Genomic DNA, 14,459 nt, shown 5'->3' with positions numbered 1-14,459 from the left:
AGTTGAAGGTTGATCACAAAAGAAGCATATTTTTGGAAATGGGACATTAGGTTTCTGACGCTTTGGGTGTTCTCGTGTGTTAACTACATCATCAGTTGTCTCTTCTTCGAAGGATATGGTACCTGACTTACGTTTCTGCTTCAAAAGTCTGTCGAATTTTGTGTTATTGAATTTCAGTTGGCAGGATTTGTGATATTTAGCAGAGTTTTTAGCTAAAGTTTCAACTATACTTAATTGCCCTTCTTTCCACAGATCCAAATGAATATCCCTCGGAAGGGCATTTTCCTCCTGAAACTTTGTATGGTTTCCCACAAGTGAACCATATCCTGCATTCAGATTCGTAGATCTCTTGTTTCCAGCTGAACACACTAAAGATTCACTTTTGCGGCCTCTGTGACATATTATGCAGAGAGACCAGTTCATTGGCTTCAAGCATGGAACATCGGCTGCCAAACTGAACTTCTTCTCAGACGCCATTCAATCAGTATAAAATGAAGATGCAGCTACAATTAATAAAAATAATGATTTGTTCTGTCGCGTAACAGAGAACAAAATATTTATAGTATAATAAACGTCAATTATCAGTCTAGTTTAATCTCTGGCTGTCATTATGGCAGCCTCAAGGATCTCCTCTTACAGTCCATTCTAGGCCCATGCTCCCGAATGTGTCGTGCCTGTCTGAGTCTGCACTCGGCTGTCGATATTTGTAATTACCTTCTTTACACACTATTTCTTTCTTTAGCAATAACAGAATATTTTGTGTCTTTCTTTACGGTAGGATGAGTTGAAACGCGTGTCAACTAAAATGTCATGTAATGCTACTTATAATTGTAAAAACTTTTGTTTTGTACTAAATACTTCTTTAAAAAAGGTTTCAAAAGGGCATGAAGAAAACATTGCTGACGAAAGTATTTATTTTTAAAAATAATACATCGCGCGTACCTTGCTAGTGGAACAATTGTGTGAAAAATGCAAATAAAAATAACTTAAGATTAGGGTGTCACCTCTTGACACATTTTAAAAGCACCTTCTAAAGAGAGAAAAATTACCACAGTAGCGCACCTGAACAACGAAATTAAAAAATTACAGCTGTTTGGTTAACAGAATATACATATACAGTGAATCCTGTCTTTAGCGGAATCGAACGGGACTTCCAAAAATTTCCGTTAAAGTCAGGTTTCCGCTTAGTGGAGGTAGACCTTTCCTCTTTAAAAAAAAAAAAAAAAAAAAAAAAACATGCTTATAAAGTATGAGAAAATATATTGTTCTACGTACATTGTTCGATTACAGTACTTCTTTTTTCTACGAATAAATACACAAAAAATTAAAATGAATACAAAATATACTCTTGTAACTATACGGTTTGGCTCAGTCAATTTTTAAGAAGAAATTTTTAACTTTTTAAATGAATCTCGCATAAAAGTGCTCTCAAGAATTTTTCTCTCAGCCAACAAACGAATGTGCATATATGTTTGTGCGTCTCAATTGCCACGGAGATCGCAGACTTCCTCTCTCCTTCCCATATAAGGAGCTAAAATTCAGCACAATGGACAAACGTCGTCTCAAAACATTCCTGTCTATGGGCTGTCATGGCTATTTTTAGCTCTTGACATCACAAAACTGCGTAGCAAACTGATTCTTTTGCCTAGCAACACGACGAGACGGAAAGAAAAGGTGCTTTAGTCTGACTTACGTACACGGGGAAGCAACCACGAACGAATTAGCTGGTACAAACATACAACAAAAATGAAGTATTTGTTACATACGTTAAGTAAACTTCTACTTAGAAACTAGAACGAACTATCAAAATGAACAAGCGACGTTGAATAATATTGTAAACAAGTACAAATAAAGTGATTTTGGCAGTATGGAATTGGAGAACGGCATGCAATTCAATTCGCCTTAAAGAAGATGAGAAGAAACCAACCCGCAACCTTCTGGACATACCCTCAGGAGCCGCCAATGGCAATTCCTTTTCAATTGTCACAGTGAGTAAACAGTGCTAGTGAATAACAAAATCAACCGTGTGACGAAATATAACGAGTAATTCGTGTCTACCGCGACATCCGCGTTTTTCGTATTAAATGGGCCTACATTATTGGTTATTAAAAGTGAAGTGCCACTGTATGTATTATATGTTCATAAAGTTTTAGTGTTGTGAATTAAAAGTAAAGATAGAAATTCGAGTATCCTTTCAACATAATAATCATGGTTTAAATTTACATATGTTTATTTTAAGAAATAATCTAATTAATTTTTCTTTGCAGCACGAGTGATTAGCGCCTATGCAACTTAGTAATACATACATTAATAAATTGCATTAGCGCTATAGAATACAATTAGAGTTAACTTTGTGCCGGTTTCCCGTAACGTTCTGACCGAACTCTGAACCTGTTGTCCGACGGCTATATGGTCAGTTGCAATGGTCGATCAAACCCACTAGATAATGCTAAAGAAGACATTCGAACGGTGGAGAATCGAACCCCAGACCATAGTAAATGCGTAAGCCCACTTTGGGACCGTAGGACACGAACCACGTACAGTAACAAAAGGGTTTATCCCGATAGGGAGTGAGACGTACCTGGATCGAACCCAGTACTGTTATATATGAAAACAGACAGGGATAGACGAGAATCGAACCCAGGACTGTAATGTATGGCTTTCCTTTGTGGGAACGTACCAGGACTCGAACCCTAATACTGTCAAATATGGCGCCCGAACAGGGACCAAAGTCTCAATTGAAAAGGTACACGGATCGAACCCTTCACCGTAATAGAATGGCGCCCGAACAGGGACGTTCGGTAAAACCGCATAAAAGCAGCGTTAATTGTATTTTATTGATTAGGTAAATTGTAGTGCCTTATTAGTGCTATTTAATTTTGTTGTTCTGGCATTAGTAAATTAATTATCATGTCCGTAAATAGAGAAATAATTCCTGTCTTGCATGAAATGCGAAAAATATGGAAAGAAACAGAGTACTTAATAGTAGAAAGTCAGTTCAGATATAGAAAAGAACCTTTTACATTGTTAGAAGTCGAAAATGCTTTAAAAGTAGACCAGGAAGTTTGCAAAATTCGTAAAAGAGCTAAACAGGAAATTGCAAAATCTCTTTTGGAAAGGAAAATAGAATATAGGGCTGAAATTGAAGATAAAATTGTTGCTAAAATGCATGAAATACGCAAATCTGATTTCTATCGAAAGGTCAAAGATGAATGTATTCTTGAATCAGAATTTATTTCCTTGTCAGACATTAAAGGTAAATTGAAAGTTCACTATGAAAATTCAGACATTGTACGTACTGCAAAAGAAAGATTAGCTGAAAGAATATATAAAAGATATTCAAAGCAATACAATGTCAGTTGTAACAGGGATTCCAGCGATAATCAGAAAATAAATTGTCAAGTTGTACCACCAAAACGGGTTAGGTTTGCTGATCCTCTCGAAACTGCAACTTTTGCGCATCCTTTTGTAAAGGTTAATGAGTTAGAAAATACTCAAAATTACGAAAATTGTCAAAGAAAAATAGTACCATTAAAAATAGAACTTGCTGAAAGTAATTTAGAATTTGTTGAACGTGAGTTTGAAGGTATTTTGTGGGACTTTGCCCCCGTAGCTCAGAAAGCATACGCACGAACAGTGAAAAATGAATGTGTTGAAAGTTGTACTATTTTGCCATGTGTTAGGTCTCAGTCACCACCTATTGTAGTAAATCAAGCTAATATTGAATTTCTTGACAATGAATTTGAACAGGTTGAAGAAATGTCTGAGAGTGAATTAAAGGTAGAAAATGAAAGCATTTCTGTTGTCAGTCACGTTAACATTGAGTTAGGCCAAGCCAAAGAGTTTGTTTTGTCTCTGTCAAATAGTTTTGTAGGAAGAAAAAAGAAGAACAACCCAGCTGTCTTGCAAACCCTACCAACCAAGTCGATCACGTCTAGCGTAGCTCTGTGTGTGAGCAAGCGATCAGCTGTTCCAGCTGTCATTTGTTTGTTTTGTAAAGGAACAAAAAAATGCATTCATGGATGCAATGCGTGCTTCACTACAGAAAGGTTTATTAGAGTTGTAATAAATTGTGTTGAGGATGAAGGCAAAAGCGGCCTGCCCACGCAGTCTTGTAGTGTATGTTTATTAGAGGAAAATCGCCTCTATGGCACCTTGCTAACCAGTAAATTAGAATGCGTTCCGTTTCACAAAACTTGTTTATTTTTTGTGTCTGTTAGGGTTGTAAAGATTTGTAAAGCGAAGAGTAGTTTTTTAAGCTGTGAGTTGAAAGTTCCAAATATACAGATAGAACAAATGAATTACGTCATCTTTTGTATCGTTACTTGCACTCAAGTTGTGTACTTAGAAGATAGTACAAACGGCTTTACGCCAGGTAGGCCTAATGGTAATGAACATAACTCAATAACGTGGGAAAAGAAATTGAAAACCTGTCAAGAATATTTTAGTAAATTACGAAATGTTGTTTGTCAAAGGGCAAGAAAATATAGTTTACAGGTTCAATGTGGCAAAAGGCACCGGCAACATAAAAAGAAAGTACGTAAAGTCAGACGGAAATTAAAAAGAGTTAAATGTATGCTGTATTGTTTTTCAAAATTTTCCAAGTATGTTCGTAAATGTTCTTCCAGAAATAAATGTAACAGTCGCATTAATGTTCAGACAAGTAATCGTAAATGTCAAGTTGTGTTGTCGCATCACGGGGATCAAAATTTTGAATCAAATCACACTAGTCATTTAGCGATCCATGGCGTAGTAAATAGGTCAGGTGCTGACCACTCATCACCTACAAACAAACATCACGAACCTTTTCAGGAAGAATGTGGTAATCGGGTGAATAAATTTTTTACGTCTAAGCGATCTGAAAGTGAACGTAACAGTAAAATTAAATGTCAATCACCAACTATTGTCAGTGATGTGCCATCAGCTGATCGTGACGTCATAACAAAAGCTAAGCATACAGGTAAATGGAAAAACCTGGTGAATCAAAAAATGCAATTTAGGATATACTCTGAATACCGTAAAACTGGTGCACAGCGAAAACTATCACAAAAGAAAAGTAATTGCAACTCAAAAAGTGATAAATTAGTCAATTTCTTGTGCTATGCAGCAGTCATACATGTTGAGAAACCATTCACGCTATTTGTTTATTGGCAAATGAAACCTTTGAAAATTGTTTTTGTGTTGAAAAAACCTCGAGTAGGTGTAGGATAAACGAACAAGTTCGTTAAGCCGGACTGCTTGTATTGTATGAAACCGACACTTGCAATGGTTTTGACATTTCAAAAAAAAAAAAAATCTTGATATTTCAAGCATACGTAATACGAAATTACTTGTAATAGTATATTTTTTCGTTAACGTATTTACAACGAAGTTTAATTTTTTGAATCATAGAAAATATAGTGTTTCTTTTCGAAGTGCAAGAGTAAATTTGCGTAGTGAAAATTCTCAAATACAGTGAAAGGAAATAAGTTTAAATGGTGAAGACGTAGAAAATCTATACAAAATATTTTATTACAGTGTTGCAATTTTACAAAATTAAAATGTTTTGAACCACGAATTTAAATATTTTGGTAAGAAATCTTTTGGTAATAAAACCTGAATAAGCATACTTTAAATTAACGAATTAAAGATTTCAATTTTAAACAACAACCATGCGTCAATTAATAGTAATGTATACTTACGATGTGTTGTATCAATTTATTTGTTTTAACCAATCAGTATGCCTCTGGGATTATTAATCAGCTGAGGATACTTGAATTTTGGTGTGGTGAGTTATTGTAGTAGTATGGTTTTACACTTGTACCCACCTTCAGGCGCGTTGTTAAGTTAAAAAGAATATATAATGAGACATCTTACTATAAATCAGTACCAAGTAAGTTGTGTACATGTTAATTGTTAGCAACTATTGTTGCATTCACTTTGTAGTAATTTTTTCGTTGAATACGAAAACATTTCAAGTAGTACTTGAAGACATTGAAGCAAAGGTTCCTCCAATATTATGGGTTACTCATATTATGTAATGCCCGGAGTAGGCAATTTTCTTATTAGTCCCTTCTATATTATTTTTGAACTTTACCCAAATATCCTATCTTTTCACTTTGCTTCGTGGATGGAAATAAATGATATTTTGTTGTGGGTAGGTATCTTCGAAATTTCGGAGGGCAGACACTTTGAAAAGTGTAATGGTTTGACAAACCATCCACTGCTCAGTCCATTCTTGGTTAATATTTAACCGGAATGTAATAAATGTAAATATTAAGATATTGAGTGCTGTTGTAGATTTAAGTAAAAATTTTCATATCGTAACCAATATTTTGAAAATATTTACGTGTGCTGATACTTGAATTTAATTTGTATGCTATATATTTGATTCATAGTAGTAATGGTAATTGAAATAATACTACTAATAATAATATTAATAAATGAAAGCAGATATACAGTCATTGTATTAGTTTTCAAGAATATTAGAAGTTGTTTTCAATGAAAGTAAATATTGAAAATGAATGCTTTTCGATAATAGTTAGATAATTAATTCAAGGTACATTTAAGAGTATAAGGCACTACATTAGCAAATATTTTAGGTTACAATAATTATTGGATATATTTGTAAAGATAATATTTTGTGTTCAATGGTAAACAATGCCAGTAATTAGTTGTTCAATTATTAAATATGTTATTTTAAAGGAAAATAACAATAATTTTGTTCATGTTTTGATGTGTTTGAAATTGTGGCACTTAAATATTTTGAAATAACAGATAATAAGATAATGAAAGACATTGATAAACTTTATTGAAATTATGGCCCAACCGTAATCCGAATTTCGTTTCGTATGGCCCACGTGTTCGTTACCGTATTTCCGAAAGGACTTTGAAAATTTTTCATTATATCGTCACGAGAAGAGTTAAGTGATGTTAACCCTTTGAAGACCAATGGATGAAATTTGGTGACACTAGTGAAGTGATCAGTGTTGCAGGGTTTTATTTGTTTTTTCTCTCTCCCTCAAAACAAATGTCCTGCCGAGCGCCAATGTAACTATACGGTTTGGCTCAGTCAATTTTTAAGAAGAAATTTTTAACTTTTTAAATGAATCTCGCATAAAAGTGCTCTCAAGAATTTTTCTCTCAGCCAACAAACGAATGTGCATATATGTTTGTGCGTCTCAATTGCCACGGAGATCGCAGACTTCCTCTCTCCTTCCCATATAAGGAGCTAAAATTCAGCACAATGGACAAACGTCGTCTCAAAACATTCCTGTCTATGGGCTGTCATGGCTATTTTTAGCTCTTGACATCACAAAACTGCGTAGCAAACTGATTCTTTTGCCTAGCAACACGACGAGACGGAAAGAAAAGGTGCTTTAGTCTGACTTACGTACACGGGGAAGCAACCACGAACGAATTAGCTGGTACAAACATACAACAAAAATGAAGTATTTGTTACATACGTTAAGTAAACTTCTACTTAGAAACTAGAACGAACTATCAAAATGAACAAGCGACGTTGAATAATATTGTAAACAAGTACAAATAAAGTGATTTTGGCAGTATGGAATTGGAGAACGGCATGCAATTCAATTCGCCTTAAAGAAGATGAGAAGAAACCAACCCGCAACCTTCTGGACATACCCTCAGGAGCCGCCAATGGCAATTCCTTTTCAATTGTCACAGTGAGTAAACAGTGCTAGTGAATAACAAAATCAACCGTGTGACGAAATATAACGAGTAATTCGTGTCTACCGCGACATCCGCGTTTTTCGTATTAAATGGGCCTACATTATTGGTTATTAAAAGTGAAGTGCCACTGTATGTATTATATGTTCATAAAGTTTTAGTGTTGTGAATTAAAAGTAAAGATAGAAATTCGAGTATCCTTTCAACATAATAATCATGGTTTAAATTTACATATGTTTATTTTAAGAAATAATCTAATTAATTTTTCTTTGCAGCACGAGTGATTAGCGCCTATGCAACTTAGTAATACATACATTAATAAATTGCATTAGCGCTATAGAATACAATTAGAGTTAACTTTGTGCCGGTTTCCCGTAACGTTCTGACCGAACTCTGAACCTGTTGTCCGACGGCTATATGGTCAGTTGCAATGGTCGATCAAACCCACTAGATAATGCTAAAGAAGACATTCGAACGGTGGAGAATCGAACCCCAGACCATAGTAAATGCGTAAGCCCACTTTGGGACCGTAGGACACGAACCACGTACAGTAACAAAAGGGTTTATCCCGATAGGGAGTGAGACGTACCTGGATCGAACCCAGTACTGTTATATATGAAAACAGACAGGGATAGACGAGAATCGAACCCAGGACTGTAATGTATGGCTTTCCTTTGTGGGAACGTACCAGGACTCGAACCCTAATACTGTCAAACTCTGCACACGTTTTCTTTATTTTTCTAATAGCCAAGCAGGATTTTCTGTGTACATTGCTGCTTGGCTGCTTGACTCTCCGCATACACTTTAGCCTGAGAAATTATACTAAGTGAATCAGAATCATTTTTCCGTAAGGCAAATTTTTGCAGTTCCTTTAAACTTCTGAGCATCTTGATATGTATTTATTCTACATTCTTCTTGGAACTCGGTATCGTATTCCTCTTCTTCCTCTATCTCGTTTTCTTCTTTCCGACATTCCGTATGATTCTTGATTAAGTTGCGGGGATTAAGGACAATTTGTGGGGGTGAATATGAGTAGTGGTTGGGGAAGGTAAACACTGTCCAGAAATATTTAACAAAAGAACTATTTTATCGCAGACAGTGTAATGTATATGTCTCATAAAATGTCTAAACATCTTCTAAATGCTGTAGTCCGGAACTCAGAATTTTCCGTTAAATGTTTATTTTTCTTTCCGTTGTCCGCGTAACACAGTTTCCGCTTAATGAAGGGACATTTTACACGTTTTGTTCTCCAAAATTCATGGGACCGTGAAATATTTCCGTTTAATAAAGGGTCCGTTGAACACAGGTTTTACTGTATTTGTAATCGTTGGAAAGCTTATTTAATGTTCTATCGACACCAAAAGTAAAAAACTGCAAAACTTTTATGAAAATTAAGTTATTAGCGAAAATCCGCAAAGGGGATATGGAAGGATCCGCCATATTGGAAAGTAGCGGCCATATTTGTGAAGCAAACATACAATTGTTTGTAATAGTTTGAAAGCTTATTTCATCTTCTACCAATAACAAAATAAAAACAGTGACAGAATTGTTATATATCTGCAGTTATTTGCAAAAATCTGAGCAGAAGATTTGGAAAAGTGGCCATTTTTAAAATGGTGGCCATCTTGGATTTCTGGAGAGAAATTAGAGTGGCTCCATATCAATTTTTGACCTACATATTGATATGAACTTACATGCAAAAGGATTCGTTTGTTTCAATAAATGCAGTATGTTGTCAGTCTGCCGCGGTACTATTGGGAATGTTGGTAATCAACCATGAGACAGCTTCGACCATTGAAAAGAGAGATCTTATACGGGAGGTTGCGGAGATAAAGTCAAGGAGGTACGATTTCTTGTCAAACATCAGTATTTGAACCTCTATTCTATAGCAAACACAACACTGGGGATATTTTATTAAAATGTACTATTTTAAAAAACTATTGAATATAGAGAGGGCGGAGTGGGGCGAATTTCTAGATCCGGTACTGGGAATGACACAAGTTACAAAAATTAAATGTAACAGATCTCCCATTAAAAATGTATAAATAACTGCTTTGGAGATTACCTGAGACAGTTCCGAATACTGATTCCTGGTTTAGCCTATTTTATAACTAAATTAGCTGAAATACCCATTCGTCGCATGGGGACTATATTTGGAAGTCAACGCCTGTAGCAGTATCACCATTCATCTTAGCGACCGTGGAAACTATGAATTTGACACTAATATCGTCATTTTGGATTATTTTTGCATGTCTTTGGTAAGCCCCCTCCGCAGCTTAACCCCGGTTCCATACAGTGGTAGCTGAATTTGAAAGTTATCGCTAATGTAAGTATCACCATTGATCTCAGCGACCGCGAAAACTACGGATTTGACACTAATATCGGCCATTTTCGATTATTTTTACATGTCTCGGTATCGCCTCCGGTGACCCCCGACCCGCAGCCGAATGGAGTGAATTTGGAAGTTAATGGGCTCGTAGTTTCACCATTGATCTCAGGGACCGTCAAAACTATGAATTCGCCACTAATATTGGTCATTTTCTACCACTTTTACATATCCTGGTAAACGCCCCCCCTGAGACAACCCTGGTTCGAAACTTAAAAAAAAAAAAAAAAAAACGCTTCGTCTTGGTCTATTGTTTGGACAAATATACCCGTGACCCAAATATGGTAACTCTCGGTCCACTCGTCTGGTCCCCATGTGTCACACACACACACACACACATACACACATACACACACACAAACACACACACACACACATACACACACAAACACACACACACACAGTGGCGGATCCAGGGGGGCGATCGCCCCCCAGAAGAGGGAACTTTCTTATTTTATATATATAAATAAAACCAATCACCGAGTTTGGACCTCTTAAAAGTAGTAGCATTCCAACCCACCGTTCCCCCCAGAAGTCTGTCCTGGATCCGCCCCTGCATACGCACACACACACACACAAACAAACTCTTTAGCCTATTTATATTAGTTTACATTAGATTAATGTTGATTTTATTCTCGGAGACCTAGCACTCAACCTAAAATGTAGGGAAGCAATAAAGGCAAAAAGATAGCAGGAAAAAGCTTTATTCGAGTTTTTTTGGACTTCAATATTCATATTTGCATTATGGAACTCCCAGAAAAAATTGTTGAAGTGGATTGTTGTTGAGATTTATTTCTGATTCCTCTGTAATTCTCTCTGATTCCTCTGTAATCCTCTGTGATTCCTCTGTAAGATTAAATTATTTCGTTCAGTCACAGGAACCGATAGGTTTGCTTCAGACGTTTTGTACTGTGCGAACTGCGAATGATAATTCGTTTTACTAATGAAGTGTTGCCAGCCGGACTAAAGTTGTAGAAAATGTAAAATCACTCCACCTAAGGCAAGGAGATAGCAGAAAAAAAGCTTTATTCGATTTGTTTTGGACGCGAATTAGGAAAATTCGTTTTACTGATTAAGTGTTGCCAGCTGGACTAAAATTGCAGAAAATGTAAAATCACTCCACCTAAGGCAAGGAGATAGCAGAAAAAAAGCTTTATTCGATTTGTTTTGGACGCGAATTAGGAAAATTCGTTTTACTGATTAAGTGTTGCCAGCTGGACTAAAGTTGCAGAAAATGTAGGGCGGTATTCAGAGACAATTCGTTAATCGAAGGTTAGTCACAGACTAGTTAGTAAGGATACTAATTTTAACTAAGGAAGGTGCACTTTTTGGTATCCAGAGTCTACTTTGAGTACAACTAAAATGATAATTTGGGTATGATTAACTTATAGAACCCCAATGCATTTACGTAAAATAAATGTGGCAACTACGGAAAAGTAGATGAGCGCATGCGTAGTCTGTAAAAATGAAAATACATGAATTACGAAATACGAAATGTTGAGTCGCACGATAAACCGTGGGTAAAAGATTAGTCTCTGCTGTAGATTAATTAGTCACATGTGATTAACTTCGTCCAATACTACGTCCTAATCAGAGTCTCTGAATACAATTTTGATAACCATCCGTTAGTCAACCCCGTAGTATGGTGTTAATCAGACTTGAAAACGACTCTGCATAAGGCCCGTAAAATCACACCACCTAACAGTAAAGAAAAAGGAAAATAATAGTTTAAAAGCTGTGTGGGTCATCAACCACTGAAGAATTAACCAGTTACTGTTAAGTTAATAATTGTACTTTAACATTGTATTTATCAGAATAATTTTACTTCGCAAATTATGATTTGTTAGTTCGATTTTTATTTAAAAAAATGCCATGTTGCAGACAAAGCGGATAAATGTTTGAATGAAATAGTAAAACTAAACAACATATAGTAAATAGTAAATTATATATTCACATATTTTTTTTTCACGAAGATGAACTGATATTTCATCCATGGTTTATTTTATCCGAAACTAATGTTTCAAATATCTGATTACCCTAGAATAGTAATAATAAAATAAAATTCAGATGAAATCAGTGACGTTGCCAGTTTAATTTCTTGATGGAAATAGTCAAACGGAGGAGCAGGAAGAATTTCGTGGTAGCAGCTATAATTCCGTATATCGAAAAGGATAGTTTCATTCGAGGACTTACACAGCGAGTTGGTCCTAAAGATACTGATTGCCCTGGAATATTAACTTTTCTGTAAATTTAGTTGAATTTTATAAATTCTAATACAATTTATCCTCATATTGAATTTGGACTCCTCCCGAAATAAATTCAAGAGCATACCCCTAGTTTTATCTTGCTTCAAGGGTGGAGCTCCTTCGTGGCTAAGCGGTTAGCGTACGCGCCTTTGGTGTGGGAGACCCGGGTTCGATTCCCGGCGGGAGCTCATGTGGTTCGGATTCCACGTTAATCAGTAGGTCCACGTCTCATATAGCCTCGCTGCTGAACGGGACGTAAAACTCAAAATCAACTTCAACTTGCTTCAAGGGTGGATCCAAGGGGGGCTAAGGGGCTATAACCCCCCCCCCTTGACACTCAGGTTTACACTGGATAAAATGGGCTTCAATTCTGCTTTACACTGGATAAAACGGCAAATTATGGTTTAGCCCCTCCCTTGATTATATCCTGGATCCGCCACTGTCTTGCTTGATCCATAATGCAACATATCTGGGGGGGGGGGAGCTGTCCGGGGCAGACGTATCTAACAGGGGTGCGACCGCTTCCTTGCCTCCTGTAGCATCATCACTCGTTGGAGTATCAAAAGTTGTTTATTGCGTAACGTAGTCGAGCCGGTAGTGAATAGAAATAACTGCAGGTTAATTTAGTTGCAAAAGGTCAATAATCTTGAATATGTTAGATTGCAACTCTGATGCAGCTTTGATATTTGGAGGGAAGTCTTTTTTATGTTGTTTGATATTTGTTAAAATGTCAATTAAGTAATTCTTTGTTAAAACCGTTATTAGGAAGAGTGAAAACCACAGGAATATTATTTTCATGGATTGGTAAAGTATTTAGATATGATATATAAACTTAGTAATTCCATATACTTCAAAAGAACCCCTTGTCTTCATAAGATATGTTGATCACCTTAAGCTAACATTGTAACGGAATTAATGTTTTCACATATCTTTTTAATGATTTGATTAAAAGTGCGTCAATTTTTGTTTAACTAACTATTAAGTTGCGCAATTATGCTGCATATAATGTGTACACCAGAGTATGGAACATGAAATTATAGGGTTGTAAACAACTGCTTGAAGTAACTTATTCGTAAGTATTGTGGTGGTGAAAAGTAAGTGGGGCTGAATGAAAAAAATGAAAACATTATTCACTAACATAACCTGCACTTATTTTCGTGACCCATGCCCAGATAATTGCGCAGAGGTTGATAATGTTCGTCCAAAGTAATTTGCTATAAAAATGATTGGGTTTTGTTTACCAGGACTAACCTACCCTACCCTGCGGTAGCCTAAGAACATTGGCTCACATTTGCGGAATATATTCCGGAGTGTTGTTTAGTAAAGGGGTCCAGAAGCGCGTAAAAAGCACAAAATTTACAGGAGAAATGAATGATGCAAGTACTTAGACGTAACATAACGTAACCAAATCTGACCTAACCTGAACTAAGCTAAATTAACCCAATATTCGTAGAAATAAGCAAAATTCTATCATGTTTTGGAAAATTATGCAGGACCCTACACTAATTTAACATAAACTAACCTAACCTACTCTAAACTAACCGAATGCGAACAGAAATTATGAAAATTGTAACATTTTTTAGAGAAAAGAGCTGGACCCCTTCTACTAAACATAGGCCTATATTCCAAAGGATTATTGCCACGAGATGTGCGAATCGGGAAGGTTCTAGAACACAGCCCCCCCCCCCCTTTCATATGAGTTACTAGCTAGCTTGGTTCCTTTCTGTACTAAAGTGTAATATTTTAATTCACACAGTATTGCTGAGCGAGTATTAGCGAGTGAATGCGGGTTGGAGCCCCGCAGGGCACGTTTTCTGTCTATTACAGCTAAATCGGTAGGGGGACCTGTGTTCTATAATCTTGCCCGCGAATGAAACTATGGTAGGTGACCACTACAAACATTTTGTCGCTTTTGCGTGAAGATAAGGCAAAGCTGGTGGGCCCGCGCTGGAGTGTGTTCGTTGAGTAGGCGCGAAGCGACGGTGGGTATGCGCAGAAACAATGCGAGGAACATACACCTACTCAGCTAGCTTGTCACTGCCAACTGGAAAATATCTAATATTGTCATCTTTCACATTACTCACTTACTTTAACCGTCGTACACACGCAAAATGCAGTATTTAGATAGTCAAAAATGTGCTAGTTAGAATAGATTC

At 36.3% G+C, this 14,459-nt stretch overlaps 2 protein-coding genes across 3 annotated transcripts in view; one reads left to right on the top strand and one right to left on the bottom strand.

Moving 5' to 3' along the window:
* The window catches only part of Uxs (UDP-xylose synthase), a 392,432-nt gene that overhangs the window by 135,373 nt on the left and 242,600 nt on the right, over positions 1 to 14,459 (bottom strand). The window lies entirely within an intron of this gene.
* glu (structural maintenance of chromosomes 4-like protein gluon) overlaps positions 12,951 to 14,459 on the top strand; it is a 125,347-nt gene continuing 123,838 nt past the window's right edge. Inside the window, exon 1 of one of the 2 annotated variants that reach the window (XM_081769542.1) lies at positions 12,951 to 13,107. The gene's annotated coding sequence lies outside the window, so the exon portion shown is untranslated. Of the gene's footprint in view, positions 13,108 to 13,351; positions 13,376 to 14,459 lie in introns of those variants that run through there. The other variant, XM_081769543.1, reaches the window with a different exon arrangement.

Source organism: Thermobia domestica, chromosome 8, assembly GCF_964235325.1.
Source record: "Thermobia domestica chromosome 8, izTheDome1.hap1.1, whole genome shotgun sequence".
Lineage (NCBI taxonomy): Eukaryota > Metazoa > Arthropoda > Insecta > Zygentoma > Lepismatidae > Thermobia > Thermobia domestica.
The sequence above is the reverse complement of the archived record's forward strand: the minus strand, read 5'-3'. Positions and strand labels throughout refer to the sequence as shown.